Here is a 24,003-nt window from a genome sequence, read left to right on the forward strand (position 1 = left end):
TGACTCCACTGATGCACATGTGTGTGCCCCTCCTTGAAGGTAAAGCGGAATTATCACTCCTCCCTTCTCCCAACTCAGAACTTCCCTCTCCAGGGGAACCCAGAGGTTTCCGTGCATCTGCTGAGCTCCCAAGAAATCTGCATTCTATTCAAAAGAACAACAACATGCTGTTAAGTTTTCATGAATATAAATAAAACATTATGTAATGATGGACCAACAATAGTCATAAGTCCTATAACACAAACTAAAACAACAGCAGCTGCAGCCTGAAACAGGTGGTGAGGAGTCATACCCAGAAATCAGAAACAGCCTTTGTGCTGAATCAAGGCCTGAGAAACCCCCTTCCATCTCCGTGACTTGGCCAGCGGGAGGTCTGCCCCTCGGAACAACAACAGACACAAAACCCAGGAGAGACGGTGGTATGAAGACTGTTTTAATCCATTTTCCTTTCTAGCATAGCCAGCTGCACTGGGTGACATCCTCACAGGACCAGCCTCTTTGCACATTCTGGCACCATTGGTGATTCCAGCCTCTGCCTCAGAGCACACAGTTCTGTTCATGAGAATATCCTTAGCTGAGATAGTTCCAAATACCTGGCTCTGATGTCCAGGTCTAGGTACCTAGCAGGACAGGATAGGAAGTCTGCGTGGTGAGGTCCTATCCAAGGTTACAAAGACCAAGAGGTCATGGCAATGGACTTAAGATAACAATAAATGTTAATTTTCTCTTCTTACAGTTATGCTGGGGGAGGTGGTAGGAGCTTCTTTGGATTGAATGTTGCAGATAAGATCAACTCGGCATGGCAAAAATAGGAGAAGAAATATTCTCCACTGCAGACCTTAAGCTGTGGCTACACAATACAATTGCAAAAGGTACTACATTTTTCATTTTACGTATTTTCAAAAATCTTTAAAGGTAATTATAAAAGCAGATTGATTACGGATGAATTTAGTGTCATCAACTTTTTAGCAAAAAAGAAAAAATGATCATATCACAGCGTCAAATAATAACCATGACTAGACCCTTTGATAACATAAGATTTTAAAGCCATTTATCTTTCCCTTCTTGAGCTATTGAATAAGCAGTTCCTTTGTAATCAACTCTTAGTTATTTTTAAATTAATTTTCTTTATTGAAGTATAGTTGCTTTACAATGTTGCATTAGTTTCAGGTATATAGAAAAGTGATTCATTTATACATATATATATATATATATATGTTTTTTTTTCAGATTCTTTTCCATTATAGGTTATTACAAGATATTGAATATAGTTCCCTGTGCTATACAGTAGGTCCTTGTTGTTTATTTTATATATAGTAGTGTGTGTATGTTAATCCCAAATTCCTAATTTATCCTTCATTCCCACCCCTTTCCTGTTTGGTAACCATAGTTTGTTTTCTGTGTCTGTGAGTATTTCTGGTTTGTAAACAAGTTCATTTGTATCACTTTTTAGATTCCACATATAAGTGATATTATATAATATTTGTCTTTCTCTGTCTGACTTATTTCCCTTAGTATGATAATCTCTAGGTCCATCCATGTTGCTGCAAATAGCATTATTTCATTCTTTTTTATGGTTAAGTAATAGTCCTCTGTGTGTGTGTGTGTGTGTGTGTGTGTGTGTGTGTGTGTATCTCCCATCTTAGTAATTTATCTTTTAAAGATTGGGTTGACATACTCACAGGCAAGAAGTTGACATGCTTCATGGGCAAGCCTGAAAATCCAGTTTGCCTGTAGAGTAACAAACGCAGGAGTGACAGGGGCAGTCACTTAGGCTGGCTTCTCAGGGGAAAGATGCAGTGCAGACTGCAGTGGATGACACAGATGCTTGTGTACCTGGGGCCAGGCTGTATAGACAGATGAGAAATTATAGACCCAGACCCCAAAGAAAAGTAAAGAAGTGTTCCCATCAATAGTAGAACTGAGAGTTCTGACACAGCAAGTTTCCTTCCTCCTTCACACAAGGGCTCCCTTGGTCATTTGAACTGAGTAGACAATGCAGTGGTCTTTGGGCCTATGATTGAGTCTCTTCCTGTCAAAGAAAATGGAGCTGATCATCTAATGGTTATAACTGTTAGCAGCACTTACTGAAATAAGTTAATATGCACTAGTCAGGACTGTCCACCTCTGCTGGCAAGTGTCAGGATACAGTTGGAGGAGGAAGAGCAAGAGAAGGGAAGGGGAGAGAGAGGCGAGAGGGGAGGAAGAGATAGGCTGTTCCAAATCAGTGTTGAGCCATAGCCAGTTCTCATCCAAAAGGCAGAAAATCTTCCATGAAGATAAAATCTTCACATCAACTCTATTTCCCCTGCCCTCTTCCATTCCTCTTTTTTCTCTCCCTTTTCTTTTCCTTGCTGCATTTTCTCTTCCTTCTCTTTCCCTTAGAATCACCCAACAGACCTGAAATGGCTTAAATGCAATCCAAAACCCAAAAGTTTTCAATATAAATTAGGTTAGAAATTCAGAGGCAAGGATAATATATAGATATTAGGATGGAAAGTTGAGCCAAAGGGAATGAAGAGGCATATATGCTGGCTAAGGAGCTCACAATTACACAAATCAAGCTCCAGAGTTTTCCATGAAATTCTTGGTAGACAAAGTGAAAAAGGAAATGCAATTACCTGTTTTTTTTATTGTTCGTGTCAGGTCTGGGAAAATGGGAAACTAATTCTAATCCTCAGGCTCTGCCTGACTGGCTAAGTTCTTCAGTGAAACTATGGTTTCCCATCTGCCATGTAAGAAGTATCCCTGTTTTATATTTTATAGTAATAGATATAGTTAGAAGTATAAGATATTTGATACAAAGAACTCATTGCAAGGAGGGTATAGCTCAGTGGTAGAGCACCTGCTTAGCATGTGGAAGGTCCTGGGTTCAATCCTCAGCACCTTTGTTAAAAAAAAGAACTCATTTTATGAAATAAGAAGTATATATTTTTCATGGTGGTTTGGAACCAAAGAAATCACAGCCTGGATATTAAATATGAATAATCAAACCTGTAACCTTTTTATAAAATAAAAAATCAGATTTACCTCATTAAACCCCAGGCTGGTATAATTGCTGCTGGATGTTTTTGTTGGTGGTGGTGGTGGTTGGTTGGTTTTGCTATAATTATTTGATAGAGTAGGATTGCAACTCCATCCAATAATGCTGGTGAAGATTTAATAGAGGCAAATTATTCCACAGTAATTATGGGGGCACATTTATCCATTTTATATTTTGAGTAGACTATAAGTAGCTACTAGAAAAAATAAGTGACTAGCCCCCCAAAGATGGAAAGGATCCATTCCAGAGTCCCAGCTAAAAATCTTCCTAAATTTTAAGAGGAAATTTTCTGGTAGTAGCAGTTTAAAAAAAAATAAACAAAGAAACTCTTTTGTGGCCTATTTGCATATCAATCCTATCCAGAAAAGCAAAATTCAGTGGAGAATATTCCATTTGAATCCTTGATACTTATTTGCCTTGAAAATAGTTGGCACCTCATTTATTCTGTTGTGTCTGATCTTACATAACTAAGGTTGACATTACAGTAATAGATAATATAAAATTATTATAATTTATTATTTTGTATTATTGAGTACACAGAGCCTCAAACATAGGCACTTACTTATCAAAACAATAAGATGAAATAGGAATAAATGGTAAAACTGCTAGGAAGAAGAAAAATTGTAAATTGAAGACAATATGATAATTTACTATGAAAATCAAGGGGAAAGAAATAAAAGTAATAAGGTAGTTTAGAAAACTGGCTGGATACAAGATAACTGTCAAAAAGTTGCTACGATTCCTATGTACTTCAGGCAATTACTATTTATAAAATAAATGGGAAAAAGCTTTTCCATTCAAAATTGTAACAAATGATAATCTAATGCAGAGAAAGCCCTACCCAACTACATAGCTATACTAATCAACAGTAAACGGATTCATTTACAGGTGTGAATTGGGAGCCATGAGGTACTGAATATTTGTGGGAAATGAGTAACAGAAAGGCAAGGACTAAGATAAACAAACAAAAACTGACCCCAGGAGAAACAGAGATTGTTCAAAGAACTATCCTTTTGAACCAGTGAGAAGCTTTTGAAACAGTGATTGGCAGCCTCAGAGACATTTAATGTCAGGTTCACTTAAAAAAAAAAAAAAGCTAATATAAAAAAGGAGGAATTAGAAAACATGATAGAACATCACAAAATAACAAATTTGATTGTCAAAATAAATATGTAGAGACTAAAGAGTAAATTAAGTGGGGCAAAGACCAAGTTGGTGATCTAGTCAAGTTCAGGCATTATCCCAGCACACAGAGCAAAAACTGAAAGAGGCAGACGTGAGAGAAAAGGTCATCAATGAGAGAGTACATCTAAGGAGTCCTTTTTAAAGGGAAAACTATATAAGTAACAAATGATCAAAAGAGAAGGTAAAATAAATTTCACCAAGCTGAGGAAAATCGTAAGTCCTAGGAATAAAAGGGCCCTATAAATGAGGAACAAGATCAAATTTTAAAAAGATCCACACCTAATACAACATTGTGAAGTTTCAAAATTCTTTAAAGAGAAAATTCTAGTGGGTTCCAAAGAAAATAGATGGATTGCCTGTAAAAAATAAGAATCAGACTGATATCAGATTCTCATCACCACATTAAATGCTAGAAAAAGAAGCAATGTCTTCAGTTTTCTAAGGGAAACTTATTTGACTCCAAAATGTCTGTGCCCTACCAAATTGCTAATTAAGGGCCAATAAATGCATTTTTAAACACGCAAGAACTGACAAATCTTACCATACAAGAATCCAGTATGAATACATTTTTCAAGGAAGTATAATAGCAACACCAAAAATGATTTTAAAAGGAAGAAAATGACAAAAGAATTAAAAAACCAAGGCATCTTAGTATGACCCAGGAGGAGTAAAAGAGGCTGAAAATAATTTTTAAAAGATCCGCTGGACCTTGACACTTAAGACTGTCTATTCTGAGCAACAAGATTTTCTGTGACACAGGATTACCTTTCCTTCAAAACAGGGCCAGTCACACAACTTATTTTTTGCTGTTTTCAGGGGCTTAAATTTTTAGAAGTCTTTAAAGTAGCAACAGAAGAGCTCAATTTTATTAAAGGAAAAAATGTAAATGATATAAACCTTGACAATTTCAAAATGATAAAAATCTGAAGTTGAAGCAGGAAAGGGAAGTGAGAGGTGCTAAATGCACTTGATTCCTCATGGGGGACGTGACATGCATTAGAAAATGATAAAGCAGGAAAGAAAGTTCAAGTGTGACGATGCTAGGTATGAAACAGTGAGTTTTCTTGATCAAAATGGCCAAAGGAGAACATGCCTCTCTTCCCTCCCAAATGCAAGAAAACAAAGGAAATTGAAAAGGCACAAGCCCATCACATCAAAAGAGAACTAAGCAGGGGGAGGGTATAGCTCAGTGGCAGAGTTCATTCTGAGCATGCATGGGGTCCTTGGTTCAATCCCCAGAGCCTCTGTTGAAAAAATAAAATAAAATAATGAATAAACCTAATTACCCTCCTCACTAAAAAAAAATAAATAAGTAAGTTAAAAAAAAAAAAAAGAGAGAGAAAGAACTAACTGGAGAACTATCAGAACATAAGGGCTTTCCAAATGTTTCTGAAAAAAAAAAAAGTTTGAAGTACTGATAAGTTAAAATAGGACAAAAGGAAACTCAATCAATTATTCATGGGGAAGAAGTTGCCACAGAGCAAGAAGCAGGGCATCCCAGGCGTGAACAGGTGTGATAGGGGACAGGGATGAGGAAAATGGTGCAAACATTAAGACTAATTGAAGCTCTTACTCAGGGAGAGTTACCCACCCTGCCCCATTCCAGCCCCTACTCCTGTCCCCAGACTGACAGACAGCTAGCATTATCTCTAAGCTTTCCCTCACTCCCAAAGTTTAGGGTTTTTTTACTAAAGAAATTAAAAGAACTCTCTGAGGTGAACCAGGAAAGGTAAGATGAAGTCCCCCTCATTCTGATATTTAAGGGACATTTAGGGTAAAAGGTGGCTCCCACCCTTTCTATCCAAAGTAGACAAACCCCTCAATCCACAGAACTGCCAATCAGCCTCCCTACAAAGCTCCCTATACCCTCAAACTCAAATGCAAATGGAGAGAATTAATGTGCAATTGAAGGGCAGTTGAAGGATAAAAGACAGAGATCCAATACAAACTGAAAAAAACTGATACCAGAGGAAACAGAAAATTCAAACAACAAATTGTGACTTAAAATGAATCTTCAATAAGTATTATCAGATTTTTAATTTTTATTTAAGTATAAAATATGTACAGAAAAATGAATAGATCATTAGTGTACAGCTCAATGTAACATCACAAAATGAATATACCCATTAACTACCACCTAAATCACCTAGATTAAAAAAATACATACCTTACCTGAACCTCAGAAGCTCCCTCCATGCCCCCTTTTGGTCACTACTCCCTCTTCTCCACAAAGGAACATGATTTCCAACACCATACATTTGTTTTGTCTGTGTTGGAATTTTACAGAAATGGAAGCATGCAATATGTGTGTTTCTGGCTTCTTCCCCCCCACCCCCCCTACATTGTGTTCATGAGATTCATCCATGAGGTGGTGAAGGAAACACACATGGTCCTGCCCTCAAGGAGCTCAACACTCAACAACAAGCAAATAAACAACAACAACAAAGCCATAGGGTACACAATAGTGGAGTTTTGTAATATAGAAGGACAAGGTAGCTCCTTTAGACTGGATGAGCAGAAAAACCTCTGAGAACAAGACATTTAAGCTGAGACAAGCAAGAGCCAATCAGGGTCAGGCTAGACCCCTATGTAAGGAGTAGTGTAGAAAATAGAAAAGGCTCTGCTCTCTCTCTCATAGTCTGTCTCTTGCCTCCCATTCACATACACACACTAAGAAAAAGACTGTCAAAACAATAAAAATTGGGCAGGAGAATGGAATAGTCATGGCACAAAAGGGGACATCCAAGAAATGTATAAATATCTAAATAGCCAAAAAATATACAAAATGTGCTCAACTTCATTAGTAATCAATAAAGAGCAATTTTAGCCACCAGGAAGGCTAAAATAACCCCCCCCCCAAAACAACTGATTTTACCAGGAGTCGGGAAGGATGGAAGGACAACTAGAACTTTCATGTGGAGATGCAGGAACAGACATCGGTACAACCATTTGTTAGGTCTGTTGCCATCATCTTCTAAAGTTGAATTTAAGCATAGTCTGTGATCAGAAATTTCATTTCTATTTACATCCATCAGAAATTTGTCATACGTGCACCAAAACACATGTTTAAAAAAATGTTTATAGTAGTACTGTTTGTAAAAGACAAAAACTGGAAACAACCAAATGACTAGAAACAGAATGAATACGCTGTATCATATTCACACAGTGGGATACCAGCCACAGGAAGAATGAATAAACTACTGCTACACATAACTTGAGGAAAAAGCCTGCCTCTGAAATCCCTTTTTTGTTCTTTTGAACCCGGGCATTCAACCTCCTGCCCATAACTGAGTTGGGAGCCTCTGTCTCCTGCTCTGTGCTTCCTGGCTCTGGGTCACAGGAAAGCCGCACAGACATCCCTTTCTTCCTCCACACTCGCTGGCACTCCGGTTCCTCAGTTTTCTTCCTGGTGACACTGACATGAAACAGTCGGGCAGACAGTCTACGCCAGGACAGCCAGTGTCCTTCACCACTGTGTGCCAGCACCTAGCAATGCGTGACACAGAGAAAGGGCTCCGTAAATATTTGTTGAAATGAAGGATGAGTGTTGGGGGGATGGGTATAGCTCAAGTGGTAGAGCGCATGCTTAGCATTCACAAGATACTGGGTTCAATTCCCGGTACCTCCTCTAAAAAACAGATAAATAAGTAAAACTAATACCCCCCCCAAAAAAAAATTTAAAAAAGAAAGAAAGGATGAGTGCTCAATCACTGTCATCCCCATTATATTCCATTTGGGATCTACTGAGACTGGACTGCTTGAAGAAGTACACTGACTATGTAAGGGGTTGAATTCAGTGGCCTTTCAGGTAGTTGTAGCTGGCATTTCCCATTTTGCTAATTTTGCGCGGGCACAAACACACATGCACACACACACATGCACACACTGCCAAAATGTGTGTTTTACTCTTAACTGTCTTTTCAAATTTAGATATAGGGTGAGAATCTTGTTGTTCCTAGGCAAGGACAAATTGAATTTGGTTTCACTTGGTTTACCGTTACAGATGGAAACTTCCAAAACTCTGTTCAGGAAGGTGCTCTCAGAACCTTCAGCTCAGAAAGTTTAACAGAAGATTTGAAGAAATCTTTACTCCCACCAGACTTTCTTATCTCCTAAATATTTATGCTTTCCTTTTTGTGTAAGGCAGACTGAGAGTTATACTGAGGATCAAAATAAATTCAAAGAATGAAACAGAACAGGAAATACAATTGTAGAGTAGATTGAAATGGAAGTGAGCTAATTAGTAAGTGAGTGGCATGGCTGGCTGACCCCTTGGTTAGATGGTAATTTGCCCGTAGATAGAGTTCTGACAATAATATCCAGCAGCTACTGTATATTAAAAATGTATTATGTGCCGGGAGTGGGTTAACCCTTACCTATATGAAAGCAGGATAGATTGATTTTATCAGGGTGCTAGATCAAACCTGGGAGAATTCAGTTCTTACATGGACTAGATTATTCAACAGTTGGTGCTCTGGTGTGAACTAAAGTCAAAATGACTGGTTTCCCCTTGTCCTTGCTAAAATCACTTGGCCATAAAACAGGCTGTTGGAAAGTCCTAAAATTTGGAAGAATCACAAGAGATACAAAGATGAACATAAGAGTCAATGTCTGTCTTCGAGTTGCTCACCATCTTGAGTGAGAAAGACACTAAATAGATTAATTCAATCCAGAACGCACAGGACTATAAAAGGACTAAGTGCCAAAACTGTAGGAGCCTGGGCTTATCCAAGGAAGTGACGTCAAAACTGAGTTCTTGAAGGAGGAATAGGAGTCTGGAAGGTGAAATAGGAGTCTGTTGTCCCAGGCAGAGGGGCCAGCACATGCCAAGGACTCGCTGTGGGAAAGGGCATCGTGCATGAAGTGAACTGAAAGCAATTCAGTATTGGCCAGAGCACAGAGTGTGTGCGGGTGTGGCAAGGCTTGTTGTTGAGAAGGATACAGAGTCTGGACCGTGGAAACTCGTCAGTCAAGCTAAGCAGCTTGGAATTCTTTTTGTGGACCACGGGGAATCACTGAAGAATTTAAAGCCAGCGAGTGATTTTTTCAGCTTTGTGTTTCGAGGGGTGAGACTGGGTGTTGGGTTGGGCAGTGGTTGTGAGGAGACCATGGCGCTAGCAATGACAGCATAAGCCAGATTAGAAGCAAAAGGAATGAAAAAAATAAAAAGAAGGAAAGCAAGCGGAGAGGGAAATAAGGAGAAATTAAAGATGACTCCCAGGTTTCCTGATGACTGTTCCAGAAGAGAACATCGCACTTTGCAATGTACGATCAAGGATGCTTCCAAATCAGCAAAGACACATTCATTTGTTTTTCAAAACTGTGACTTCTGTTCATTACAGTTATGGTGCTGCTGATACCATCGGGGGCTTGAGCACAGTTAAACGGAGACTCAGTGCTCTAGTATCTCGTAGCAGGGAACGTGTGAGTTTCCTAGTCATTTCATCTAAGGAGAAAGAGGACTTGAGATGTGGTTAACCAGAGGCACCAAGTGACTACAGCCTAGGGAGAGGCCTAGGGAGAGGCAAGTTAGATGTTGGTCCATCTGAAGAATAGGGCCTCCTGGCAAGGAAGCAAAGGGAAAATTGAACAGAAGAGAACAATTAGTGTTAGTGGGATGTCACCAAGGGACAGGTGGGGAAAGATTCCCAACTGGGTGTGAGTTCAGGGTAGAACCAGAGAGTCAGATTTGATAGGCTGGACTAATTTGCTGAGAAGGTTATCGGGCAGAGGTGAGAAGAGGACCTTCTGCTTGGACTCTGTACTTATTTGTAAGTTCGCTCAGAAACTTCTCAGGTGTAATCCAAACTGCTTCCTGTTTGCTGTTAGCAAATTGAGCAAAAACAATTGGAGATCCTCTAAAGCAGCTCGCAGAATGCCCCTGTCTTTTGTGGAAGGTGGCAGCTCTTAGACTAAGGGGTTGTTTTGCAGACTGAGCTGTGACGAGGATTAGAAATGCTCAGCTCATTCCGACCCAGCCAACCACCGCAAGACGTTCACGCGGGAGGTGGGAGGGGTGCTAAGGAAAAGCCTGAACAAGCACAAACACACACCCCTGTTGATCAGCCTTCTGCCTTAATGTCTGCTGTTTTCTTCCGGTGAAATGAGTGGGACCAAGTGAAGCCAGGGGACTTCCTTTGCCTAAAAGTGATGCCCTTAGGTCTGGACAGGTTCTCTAATTGGGCTCTAAAAATCCCCACAGGTCTGAAGAAGCATTCCTAGGGTCCTTGAGTTCTCTACAAGCATTTTTTTGATTTGGGGTTTCTACTTTAATAATAGTTATAGGAATTAATAAAAACATATTTTGGACTAACTTCCTGACCTCCTTAAGATCCAGTACTGCCAGTCATGCCTGGGTTGTCTTTGTTTCTAGTTTACAGTCACACTGGTGACAAGGAGTGCTTTGTTGTCATAAGCTAATGAGAGGGGAAAGAAAAAAAAACAGGGAAAGTATGCAGTAGATGATTCTCCAGGTAGAGCAGTACCAAGCACTCCAGTAATGCTGGAGTACTCAGGGAAGAAGCTATAGAAAGGAGCTCAGGAGATAATGTTTCAAATGCTAAGGTAATGCTAAGAACAGTTAGGAAGAAAGCGCTGCATCCTGCTTTGATAAGTAACAAGACCCATCTGTCTCGGTCAGAAACGCCCCAGGGGAGAAGACACAGGCGAGGCAAGCGAGAGAAACGGTGAAGACCACAGAGGTGGCTGTGGGGCTAAAAGCTTCAGAAGCCAAGGCACGCGGCGGGGGTTGCGGGGGCAAGCCAGAATTCTGCACGGAACAGAGGATAAGAGAGGAAGGCACCTGGGAGGCCTTAACCCAGGGCAAGAACTCTGTCTTCAAGAAAGTCCTTTGGAAAGGTAGGATTTGGCTTGATTCTTTTTCCTCTGAGCTTCTGCATCCTTCTGGGCTCTGCTGTGCTGTGCAATCCAGAAAACCTAGATCTGACTTGCTTTTCTTACCATAAATTCTTCCGGCCGAGGTAAACTTTAATTCTAGGCCAGAAGACGTTTGTGACCTGTCAGGTTCTGCTGGTGTGGTGAAGAAAAGCATCCACCTAAATGGCAACCCCAGGCCACCACTGAATGTGTCCATTGACTCCCCAAACGTTGTGCTAGCCCCTCGGATGAGTGGAGAAGCCAAGTGGCTCAGTTCCTGGCCCTGTGCAGCTTCCTACAGCCTAGTCAGCTAACGGCCGACACCACTGGTCCAGTTTAAGGTATAGAAGCTCCTCCCCATCCTGACACTGCATTCATGTTTTTAAATAAAAATAATAAGATAGATGCCAGTTTACTGGCCGGGTCTGCTCTCTGCTACCTCCCTATTCAAAGCATGACTCCTGTTCCAGCAGCGGCAGCACCTGGGAGCTTTCAGAAATGCAGAATCCAGGTCCCACCCCAGACCTGCCCCCTCCGACTCTGCACTCTGATTCCCAAGTGATTCACATGCACGTCAACGTTCAAGAAGCACTTTTCTCTTAAACAGTTTTTAAGAGAAATGGCTACCTTTTATCCATGAAGATATGTCTGCAAATATTTTATTCTTTCCCAAAAAATCATTTGGATTTGATCACAGTTTCTCTGGATGAGCTCTATTTCAATGGGTCTTCGGTCGGCCAAGAAAAGTGTGTCTGGTAATAGTTTAAAAATAACTTTTCAAGTTCCCTTTATAACTTCTGCATTTCTCATACTTCGTTTTTAACTTTTACTTCCAAACGGCCTATTGAAAGGAAAAAAGCCTCCGATTAGTGTGAATTTTCTTGAAAACTTTATGACAACTTTAACTTTGGAATTCATGTATTTAGCAGATTTATTAAGATTGTCTAAAATAATAATCATAAATCTTACTTACCAATAAAACCTCACAGTTTGAATCCTTAAAAATTAACAATGTAACGATCACAAAATTTTCTACCAATTATATTAAAGGTATATATTCCTTTCTCTCAACTATAAAGATAATCAAAGGAATTAATGAGCACTTTATAGAGACATATACTTATATGGGGGCGAGTGGGAGGGTGGGTGAGAGACAGAGAGATTGAGAGAGAGAGAAAAACTACTTTGTTTACCAAACAATGGGAAATAAAACTATTTCTGGACTCTCCTAGCTATACAATCAAACAACAAGGAAAGTAAGAATTGTCTGGAAAACACTGTATCAGTACTAATCCCTTCACTACTTTAAATGTCCCACTCTCCGGCCTCAGGGCTTTCCCCCTGCTTGTCCCGTCACCTATAAGGCTTTCCCTTCTCACTGGCCGTCCACTGGCCGTCCAAATCTCTGATTACCCAAGGTGCTTTTTACTTCTTTCTTGTCTTTGTTTCCTGGACTTCTACTGCTAGCACTCCCAAACAGCATCCCACTGCTCACCCACACCTTGATACATTCAGCCTTGACATTTCTGCTCTAAACTGAAGGCGCTGAAAGACAGAAGTTACATTATAGATACAAGAAAACTCTGAGCACGTAATAGCTGCCCAGTAAATACTCAATAGTTGATTGATCAACTATGGAAAACTTCACTTGCACTGAATGAAAAAGGATATGAAAAGTCTTCATGTTACTTAATTTAAATGAAGCTGAAAATGATTAGAATTAATAAGATTCACAATGAACACCTGGCCTGAGATTAAGAAATTTAGGGGTTTCACAATATTTGGTTAGTCTTTTTTTGTTCAGTTTCCCCTTCAAATTAGCTAAAGAACTAAAACGATTTAGGAAAGGTTCTTTTCAAAGTGTCTCTGTACCCACAAATCTCATCAGTGTTAGTAACAACCTTATGAGCACAATCAAATGGGGGCTATAAATAAAAGGAACACAGTCTAATAAGAATTCACAGGCACATGTTGATCTCTAAGAAGAAATAACTCAACTTGAAACTTTGTCTACACATGACTCCATAGTTGACCCCAAAACCCAAAATTAAGTTTAAAGTTTCCTGTCCTCTGTTGTGTTCTTGATAGTTTATACATCTTAAGCTAAATCTTCAAAGTCCATTAAAAGTCCCATCTCTTCCATCAAGCTCTCTTCTACCTTAAAGAAGTGTGTGTTCTCATAAATGCTCTATGTTTATGTCTTATTACCCCAACTATATTTTTTAAAATTTTGGTACATTTATTTGGAGCTAGGCACATAGGCACACAAGAAAAATTTGCCAATCAAACAGAATAATTCTAGATATAGTGACTAAAGAAAAGTGATTATTTGCTCAAATGTAGTGGGATAGGATGTTTGGGAAGTGAATTAAAGTCCTGGACAACAAAGATGAAGCTTGGGAAATTTGGGAAAAGTAATGAATTATTTTGTATCTCAGAAATGTTTGGGGCTATAGATTTTTCTGAAAGTAGTCAGGCAGGAATTTCAGATGTGTATATGAACACAACACCTTCTATATTGAATCACTGGCTATAAGGAGAAGGCAAATGATCTCCACTTGTGGAACAGATTCAGAGTCTAATAAATTCAGCTCAGAGTTACACTTTTCCAAAATCAAATGCCAAATCCTTTAACACTGGCCAGTCCTCATAAACCATAAAACAGCCATCAGTCCATCAGACATGATGGAAGAATTTTTAAAGTTCCTGGAATAAATGTCATTCTGGGTATATTTTTTTTCTTGTCCTATGGGAAAACAACGCAAGACCAAATTTTATTAGAAAACCGTAACGTTCCAAATTTCATCACAGTCAGCTCATCCTCAGCACACAGACAAGTCCCTTACACCTCACCCCACCACCTCCACTCCCCAGTTCCCAGTGACAGAAAAAAAAGAAAGAACTTCACCCAAGTTCTGCTGACGTCAATGGGGTGTTTGCGTGCAAAGACAGTCTTGTGGATGGATAGAAGAGAGTGGTGTTGTAACTTTTCTTAAAGCTTCAATTGTTCAAAAAAACCTCACTTCTAAAGGGAAGTGTCAGAAAGTCCAGAACTCTACTTAAAGGAAAAAGCAGCAAGCAAATCTTAAAATAACTGAATGTGTTTCAAAATATGTTCTTAAACTAAAACTTTATATTCATGTCTTGGCAATGTCTTAAACCTCACAGTAATAAAAAAAATGGTACTCACACCTTCTTAGGGGGGAAAAAGGTAAAGGGAAAAAACCATAAATAAGAATAGAATCACACAGGTCCACAATTTTTCATATTTGGGACTTTTTTTTACCCCTTTGTTTCTCCAACATTTTACTTCTACAAAATACCATCTAGGAATCGATGTTTTCATAGAGTTTTCTAATCAGAAAATTAGTGCTGGACATTGAGATATCGACAAAGAGCCACTTGCTCAAAATAATAAATTAGTATTTCTTAAGAAATAAAAATGTCACATGTTGGACTTTGTGCTACATAGTGGGGGGGGGCAGTGAGTATCTTTAAAAACTAAATTAGAGAGAGAGAGATTCTTGCTCTCAAACATTCACAATCTACTAAGAGTGACAGATATATATTCTATATTCCTGTTAATTCAACAAACATTTGCTACCAATCAGATATGTAGTATGAAATAATTGAATAAAGCTTGAAACATCAATTGACCAATAAAACGCAATGGAGGGAGTGGCCAATCCAAGTGCATTCTAAGAAGTGTGAGTGGAGGTTAGTGGGTATCTGGGGGCCAGGGTGGGTTGCCCCCAAGGAAACATTTTATTTGACCCATTTTGAGGACTATCATTTCTTGCTCTATACCCTCTCATAGACAATTGGCTGGGAAAACTTCTCAGTGACTTGGAACTGTTCTCATTTAGAAAACTCTGTCAACTGTAAGTTCAAAATAAGAGTGTACTTCTTTTTCAATTTCTATATGAAAAGGAATCCTTTCATTCCAGGAAAGACAGTGTGACTCAAATGAATCACACAGCTGTTGCTTTGACACACTTCCAGATTTGTGGTGGTTAAAAACAACTTTCAAGTAGAAAATGCTGTCTAATTGTCAAGTGGCTTGTCCCTCTGAGTCTTTTCTGAAGTGTAGGGTACAGATCAGCTGACAAGTTATTTCAATTCATTTCGGCTCCATAAACCATGTGTAAAAATCTGTTCTCAGGGCTGAAGTGACACCAAAAATATGAAGACACAGCCTCCGCCCCTATCTCTCCAGTGGACTCACTTCTACACAGAACCATGTAGTGCCCCACGAAGCAGGGATAAGGCAGCCAATCTGGTTATCTTAGCCCACATGAGCTTGCTGTTTTCACGCATAAAAAAATGCCAAGAGACGGGGATGTTGATAACGAGGGAGGCTACGCCTGTGTGGGGTCTTAGGGGAACTCTCTACCTTCAGCTCAATTTTGCTGTGAACCTAATACTGCTCTAAAAAATAAAATCTATGTTTAAAATGCCATTAGCTGAGCTAAGCGTTTTATTCAGCACTTGAATTTTACTCCTTTTGTCTTAAAGGATTAACCCACCTAGATAGGCATTATCTTTCGTCTGAACTCTCACCAGACTTTGGCCCTGGCTACCCTTTCAGGTCACTGTCTTCAGGGAAGTGCTGTGTTTGCAGGTCGCTGTCTGTCTCCTCCATCAGAACACAAGCAGCATGAGAGAAGGGTCTATGTCTTCTTCACATCATAGCCCCAGAGCTCAGCACCAGGCCTGGTACCGAGTTAGGGCTCAATAAAGAGTTAACCACTGCCTGGCAGATTGAATGACTAAATCACTGGAGGATGAGCCACAGATCTACCCTTCTAGACTCTGCTCTCTGAGGGCAGGGTGCCGGTCTAATGATTCTCTGCAACCTGCAATAGGGATCCAGCGAATATGTGTTACATCAGTGAACTGAGTCACAGCATCTTGGAGCCCGTCTAATCGTGTACGGACATCCCCTCTGCAGCGTCCCGCCTGGGTGATCATTCAGCCTCTCCTGGGTGCTTCCAGGGATGGGGGCTCAGTACTGCCACTACAGTTTCTACCCTGAGGTGAGCCTGACAAATGAAAAAGAATTAATTATATCTTTATCCAACTATGGTCCTGTTCCAATCAATTAAAAGACATTATCCTTGCCTCCCTAAAGATACCGTTTCCTAGCAGAGTATCATCAGCGACCCAAGCTGATGACCACCCCGGGTACCCACTTGTAGGAGCTGATAACCTGGGACAGTGCCCTTCACGACACGTATGCTCCTCTGAATCACCGATGAGCCTCGTTAAAGCCCAGATGCCCATGCTCCACTTCAAGTTCATCCAATCAAAGCATCTGGGCGAGGGCCCCAAGTAGACATACTGATCTACTCAGGGCTGCAGAACCCAGAGACAGGGACATTTTTAGTTTCAGATTCAAGAAAGAGATTTTTGTAGCAGAGATCATTCAGTCTTGAGTGGGATGGAAAAGGGTTTGAAGACATGGCTCTGCCCAGCTCCAGGAATGGCTTGGTTTCCCAGGAGCACAGCCATCAGAGGCAGAGGTGGGAAAGCTGAGAGGCCCGGGGGGCCAGGGGATGGGGCAGTGTGACAGATGGAGGGAAGCCAGCATGCTGATGCAGTTCGGACATTTGGGAGGGGGTCAGCAGCAGCTGCAGCCACCGGGCACCCTCAGACAACCGATAGAGGCAGGGCAGGGGAATCAGATCAGCCAGAGGTCACAAGGGTACTGTGGTTGACAGATCGACTTGAGCACATGGCCGACAGCCTGCTGGGGACTTCCAGACTGACTGGGGAGGGGGAGGACTCTGCAGGGAGGGTCGTTCTTTCATCTAAAACACGTTCACTGAGCACCTACTATTCCCAGGCACTGTTGGAGGTTCTGGGGTTACAGGAGAGAGTGGGAATACACATGGAATCAGGCCTAGGAAATGTTCTCAATGCTCACATGACTGACTATCGGGGGCTCTGACTAGTTAAGTCCTGAGGCAAGAGGAAGACAATTTTAACAGTTAACGTCAAATTAGATACACTCAGATCCAAAACAAATTTATGCCTAGTGAAATAAGTCAGACAGAGAAGACAAATACTCTATGTTATCACGTATATATGGAATCTGAAAAATAAAACAAGGGGTGGAGGGTATAGTCAGTGGTAGAGTGTGTGCTTAGCGTGCACAAGGTCCTGGGTTCAGTCCCCAGTACTTCTATTAAAATCAATCAAACAGTCAATCAACCAACCTAATTACCTCCCCCACCAAAAAAAAAAAAAAAAGATAAAAAATAAATGTCTATAATAAAACAGAAACAGACTCACAGGTACAAAGAACAAACTAGTGGTTACCAGAGGGGAGGAACAGGGGGAGGGGTACGATGAGGAGTCAGGGATTCAGAGGTATAAACCACTATGTATAAAACAGATAAGCAACAAGGATGCATTGTACAGCACAGGGAAATCTGGCATTGTTTTGTAGTAACTTAAAGTGTAATATATATATATAATCTATAAAAATGGTGAATCACTATGTTGTATGCCTGAAACTAACATAACATTGTTAATCAACTATACTTCAATTTAAAAAACAGACACACATAAAGAGAGCGAGTGGGTATTTCTCTTCCTGGCCTTTTACTTAAAGAAAGGGGAAACCACTTTCGGGGCCGTCCATCTTTTGATAAAGGTACGTATCAGCAGGGCACTTTCTCTGGGATACAAGGCATCCCTTCTCCACTGAGCCATCCTCGACTCAATTCCCACTTTGACCTTTGGAGAATGTCAAGTGGGGTACGGCCTCCCCTTTGTTCTGGCTGCAGCTGTCTCTGCGGGGATGGGCCCCCTAAGAGCCCAGGGTAACGGTCTTGCCCGTAACTGCTCACGAGAAGCTATGAAAGGCTAAACAGGCTGCCACGTGAACACAGTGCTCTTTAATTACGAGGTCCCCCCGTGGAAGGAAGGCCGGCAGACAGGCAGACACATTCCAATTACGCTAATACACCTTGTAAACATCAAATATTTTTATTCAGAGATTAAAGAGAGCCTGTATCCTCACTGCACTCCTGAGACGACCGTGCACCGCAGGGCTGTTGCCAGTGCTGCTGGGGAAACAGGATTTCCTTTGGTTAAAATAGACTTTCACAGAAATAACAGCATCGAGTCTGGAGGTGGTCAAATGTGACTTCCACTGCAGGCCGTCTGAAATTTCAATCGTAGCTCTCAAAAAGCTTTTAAAAAAGACCGAGTTCATATTCTCAGAGGAAACTGGTTAGTCTCTCCTATGTTCTTCCAGCTTTTACCCTAACCATGCAGAACCTGTGGTCAGTTCCCTCGGTCAAGGCTGGTAGTGGTGATAGGCCTTGAGGCTCGAATCTGGTTGTCGTGTGGGTCACCCGCCTTCACTCATTGTCAGCTCTTCCTGGGTGACACACTAATTGAACTAACTCACCACATTCTCTTGTCCAGGTCAGCTGGGGACTAGAGGCTTGAATGTGGCAGGTGAACTGTCTGGGTCACTAGCCACTGGCTCCACGATAATCTGCGGAGAGGGAGTCATGAGATAGAAGAAACCCATGCATGTGCCTTTCTGAGAGCAGGCCTTTTGGTGGGTCACCAACATATGCCAAAAAAAAAAAAAAAAAACCTTGAAACTCCTGATTCTCTGTTACAAATAAATGTTGGAACAAATTAACTCCCAAAGGAACCGGTTTTCCATTTGAACCAGTAAAACTCAACTCCTATAAGATGAAAAGTCCTGCTCAGTGCAAACAGCTCCACGTCACAAGAGTAGCTGTTTATGGTCTGCTGAACAGTTGCAGGCAAATGAGTCTTTATAAGGGCATCAAATGTTTAACACCTAGGAGAGCTCAGTACATAGAGGAGACAGGCAGCGAACCCTTGAAAACTATCCTCTGACGGTATGAATAATCACTTCTAATTTCTCCATCACACTCATTTGAATCTTTGTACATCATTCTCTCAAAGTGGGTGTTGACGCTACAAATTGGGGGAGATTATGTCTTATGGGATCCCCTACAAAACAGTCTCTCTGGCACAGGATAAGGAGGGGATTGAGGAATCCAGAACCAGTAACTTCCATTTTTAGGGCTCTTATCGCAAAGCTCCAAGTTGTTTGGGGACTATGTAAATGGCTCGAAAGGCAGGAAGTGGGCAAGGTGGTCCCTGAGAAAAGACAGACCCGTCTACATCGTCCTGCCCACCCTCCCCCCCATCCCCCTTGGACTTTATATAGTTAAGGTGAACATCAGAGGAAGCACCTAAAGGAAGGTCAGTCATCAGGGCCCTGCATGGTGATATGGAGACACCAAAGGCAGGATCTGTTGCCTACGCGCCATCCCGTGTTTGGGTGAGGGACGGAGTACTTCAGGCTCATCACTGGTACCCAGGGAGCCAGAGCACGCATCGCTTTATTCACTCAGTAAACACCCTGACCAGTCAGGAACAGGCACTGGGGTGAGTGCTAGGGATGGAAATGTTGAGCTGGACAAAGCCCTCAGCCTCAAGCTGCTTAGAGTCTGGTACAGCAGATACACAAGGAAATATATTCAAAAATAAAAATATTATAAAAGCTCATCATAACACGATGTGAAGAGAATACAAAGTACAGAGATGGCATAAAGGAGAAAATGATTACCTTGACCCAGGTGGGAGCAGAATGGTCAGGGGTGGGGGGTTGTTTAGGCTTTGGTGACATTAGCCTAAAGAATTATAGAATAAAAAGAAACTCATCAAGGAAAAAATAAGAAAATAAAATTCTAAGCAGTGGGAACAATCCACAGAAAGGTGCAGGCACATGAAAAGTATGGAGAACTCCAGCAACATCGGGGCCTTTGGGATGGCTGGTGGTGCTGTGGGCAGAGGCAGGAAGCCAGGCCATGGGGACCCTTGAACACCAGACTAAAGAATCTCGACTCCATCCCATAGTCTTGGGGAGCCACAGAAAGCTGGAGGGCAACAGAGTCACTTGATCTGAAATGTGTTTCAGAAGAAGATCACGCTGGCTGAGGAGGAGAGGGTAGATCAGAGCAAGGCTAGACGGAATGAAAGTAGGGAGATGCACTGGAAGGTTATGGCCCAAGTTCAAGATAAAGCCATGGGAGCTAGGGCAGTGCTGGGCCAGTGGCCATGAAAATGGGGAAAACAGGAGGCTGGAGCCAAGGTTAGGAGTCAAGTTTTTGAGGCTGAATCATGACGGGCTTTAAGGAATGAGGAGGTGGAACTGCATCTAGAATGACTCCTAGGTTCTTGGGTGCTGGAAAAGGAACACAGGGGAGAAGTCTTGAGGTGAGTGTGTTGGATGATGACTTCAGGTTGGACTATTTGGAGTTTTAGGTTCCTGTGGCTTATTCAAGTTTAAAATGTAGGAGAGAGATCAATGCTGAGTAAATGTATCAGAGACTCAACTCTTCCAAAATTGGGCAGAGCCTCAGCACTGAGGTACACAGGATATATTTTTTAATTAGAGAAGAGTCTTGTGGAAATTGTAAGAATGAGAATGCCAAAGAAATACTAAACATGACAAGAGGGTCCTAGACAAGAAAATTTCTGCTCAAATTTACTGTATTTGAGTATAAATACCAAATTCTCACTGTCTAGTAAGTTTGGTGAACCTCATCTAGCTAAAAAACAGAAACAAAAACAATTTTTCCCTTTTCCTTAAACTTTATGTGGAAATCACCACTTTAAGAGTAACAAGTGACTTCATTTCCAATTCCAAATTTGTTTTTACTTTTCATAAAAACTGAAAGTGATGCTTCTAAGCAGCAACGGAAAAGCATTTTAAGGACTGCCTTCTTTTATGAAATCAAGTTCAGAGCAAATATTTTTTAAACTAGAAATTACTAAGACATTACGAAGACTCACATTTCCTTAAATAGAAAATAAAAGTCCGCTTTCCCATAACTTAGGTCAGAAAGACGGCTTCTTGTTTGCTGGGGGTTTTTTATAGTTGCAGCTCAAATTCGGGATGATTTTTACGAGGCAAGTAAGACGTGGATCCCTCTGCAAAAAGAGGAACTTTCACAATTAGTGAAAACCAAGAGTGCTGACACGAAGGGCGGGGGGCTGGGCGGGGGGCGGGGGGGGGCGCGATGTTACCGCAGCGTCACGGTGAAGGGAAGCCGAGCCCCGGCCTCACTTCCCAGCCTGAGACTACACACACACACGCCCCCACGCTCACGGATGCCCTTCAAGTGTTCCATCTGATCCCCGAAGCAGGTACCACAATAAAGCGCCCAATGCCTATCTTTGCTTCTAATATTGAAACCAGCTGTGTTTATTCCTCCCTGACCACCTCTCCTTCTGCCCGCACAGACAAAACGTTTTCAGGCCAGACAGGCAACTTTTCAACTTCATGGAGCACGTGACTTCTTAATAGCAAAAGCCTTTTGTCGGCTTGTTTTCCAAAACTCCCAGTACCCAGTGGAAGCCACTGTGATATATAAAAGGCTGTCCTCCTCTTAGATGGAGAAACTTCAAAGCAATCCCTGACATGCCAGAAGTCACTGCTTTCCCAGTAAATATTATCTGTTTTGGCCAGTGAATTCTAGGTTTGGGGATAAATTCAAAGATGAAGAGCATGTGTTTGGCGTAGCCCTTCTATTTGTGGTCTAAGCGGGAAACGTCATTCACTGGGTATGTAGAACCTCACAAGGTGGCCGCTCAGAGGGAGTGGAGCGAAAGCTCACTTTGGCTTCACTGACCCTGTCCTTAAAGAGCCATCAGCAAGCACGTGGGCAGGTCCAGGTCCAGATCCAGGGCAGGTGCTGCTGTGACTGACATGAGAGGCAGGGGTGGGAGGGAAGTCTGCTCCAAGGGGCTTTCACCGCACATCAGCAGGGCAGGTGCTGCGGTAGAAAGGAAGGTTAAAGATTTGATATACCACTTTTAAGGACGCAAGAAATACTGTAAAATAATGGCTACATTAATTATGAGTAATTTATATGGATTTGGTAAAGATTTAAGGAACTACAGGGCTTGGGGGCTCGTGTGTGTTCTGTTTGTGTGTCTGTTTAATTCGTGTCCTCAATTCTCATTCATAAGATGTCCTTTCTGTCCCCAGCCTGGGCTCCAATTTCACTCACTTACCACCATCCTCCCCACTAAGCTTCACCAACAGCTCAGTGGGACCATCGCTGGGTTTGCTGCTGACACAAACTGCCTTCCATTCTGCAGAGAATCAACTTAGCAAAGCCCATGGACATCTTTTGTGGTGGGAGGAAGGAGAGAAAATTGTTCAGTCTGTGACTCAGAGCTGCCCAGGTGAGATCTCTAGCTCTTTATTGATCTCTCTATGATCATAACAAGAACATCACACACTCTTCTTTACCACATGCAAAATAAAATCTCAAGATCTCTGACAAACAAAAAGACGGTGTCTAGGGGAACGAAATGGAGGGAAAATATAGACAGAGCAATGACACTGATTGGAATAACTGAGATTTAACTGGGCTGAGCACAGGATGAGAAGTCAGAGACACGGGCATCCGATTCCCACTTTGCCATTGACTCATGGGCAGCTGTTCACTTCCCCTTCACCCCAATCTCTCCATGGCATAATTCAAATTATCCACCTACCTATCTAGTATATACAAAGTTATCCACTTTTTTTGTACCAAGTTTTATATGCGGTTAGTATGAAAAGCAACATTTAAAAAATTTTGTTGTTGTTGAAGTATAGTCAGTTTACAATGTTGTGTCAATTTCTGGTGCACAGCATAATGTTTCAGTCATGCATATACATACATATATTCCTTTTCATATTATTTTTCATTATAAGTTACTACAAGATATTGAATATAGTTCCCTGTGCTATACAGTAGAAACTTGTTGTTTATCTGTTTATATATAGTAGTTAGTATCTGTGAATTTCAAACTCCCAATTTATCCCTTCCCACCCCTTCCCCCCCCGGCAACCGTAAGTTTGTTCTCTATGTCTGTGAGTCTGTTTCTGTTTTGTAAATAAGTTCATTTGTGTCTTTTTTTAGATTCCATATATAAGCAATATTATATGGTATTTTTCTTTCTCTTTCTGGCTTACTTCACTTAGAATGACGATCTCCAGGTCCATCCATGTTGCTGCAAATGGCATTATTTTATTTTTTTATGGCTGAGTAGTATTCCATCTTCTTTATCTATTCATCTGTCAATGGACATTTAGGTTGTTTCCATGTCTTGGCTATTGCAAATAGAAAAGCAGCATTTTTCAAGTAGCTACTATTTAGGAGAAAAATTAACTCTCCAATCATCTTAGTGTCTAAAAAATACAGTCACCTGGCAACAGATGCCCAGGGCCCCCTTGTCCATCACTGAGCCCCCTAAGCCTGGACAAATAATTTTTTTTTTCAGCTTCAAAAGTCTGACTGGTAGTTCCAGATTGAATCTCACAGGCACCAGTACTTGACAGAGCCACTGTCAGTTCTAGGCTTACTCTTTGGAAACTCAGCTTCCATCTGCTGAGCCAATGGAGGTCTTCTGTAGACAGTGGGCTCACTATCTAGACCCACACAAAAGCAACTGATCAGAAAGAACACAAAGGGACTAATGAGCTAGCCTGGTGTGAGGATTGAGTCTATGCATCCGTGGAGGTTTCCCTTTCCTGGTTGGGTCAGCCATCCCATAGGTCCACAAGGGAACTGCTGGGAACTGCTGAGCAAAGTCCACTTCCCATTAGAAGCAACTGGTCATTGTTAAGGGCTAGCTGCTGGAAAGACCCTTAGAGAGCACTCCTCTCCTCCAAGGAAGCTCTCTCTACCAAGAACTGAGGCTGCCTGCCCTGAAATAGAACATACTCTTATCTAAATACAGTGGATAGATTTCTTCCTTCTTGGATTGCTTTTTCTTCGGCCTTATACATAGTGCATTCCTCTATTATGCAGCCTAACAATTAGTCACACTGAAATGCAGCT

At 41.4% G+C, this 24,003-nt stretch overlaps 1 long non-coding RNA gene across 1 annotated transcript; it reads left to right on the plus strand.

Annotated features, from left to right (window-relative positions):
- The first annotated feature begins 627 nt into the window (after positions 1-627).
- Positions 628-15,451, plus strand: LOC116665308. Its single transcript, XR_004321858.1, has 3 exons — positions 628-872; positions 10,869-11,086; positions 15,267-15,451. It is a non-coding gene; the product is annotated as an uncharacterized LOC116665308 (long non-coding RNA).
- Positions 15,452-24,003: the final 8,552 nt, after the last annotated feature.

The sequence above is a fragment of the Camelus ferus genome, chromosome 8, assembly GCF_009834535.1.
Source record: "Camelus ferus isolate YT-003-E chromosome 8, BCGSAC_Cfer_1.0, whole genome shotgun sequence".
In the NCBI taxonomy this organism is placed as follows: domain Eukaryota; kingdom Metazoa; phylum Chordata; class Mammalia; order Artiodactyla; family Camelidae; genus Camelus; species Camelus ferus.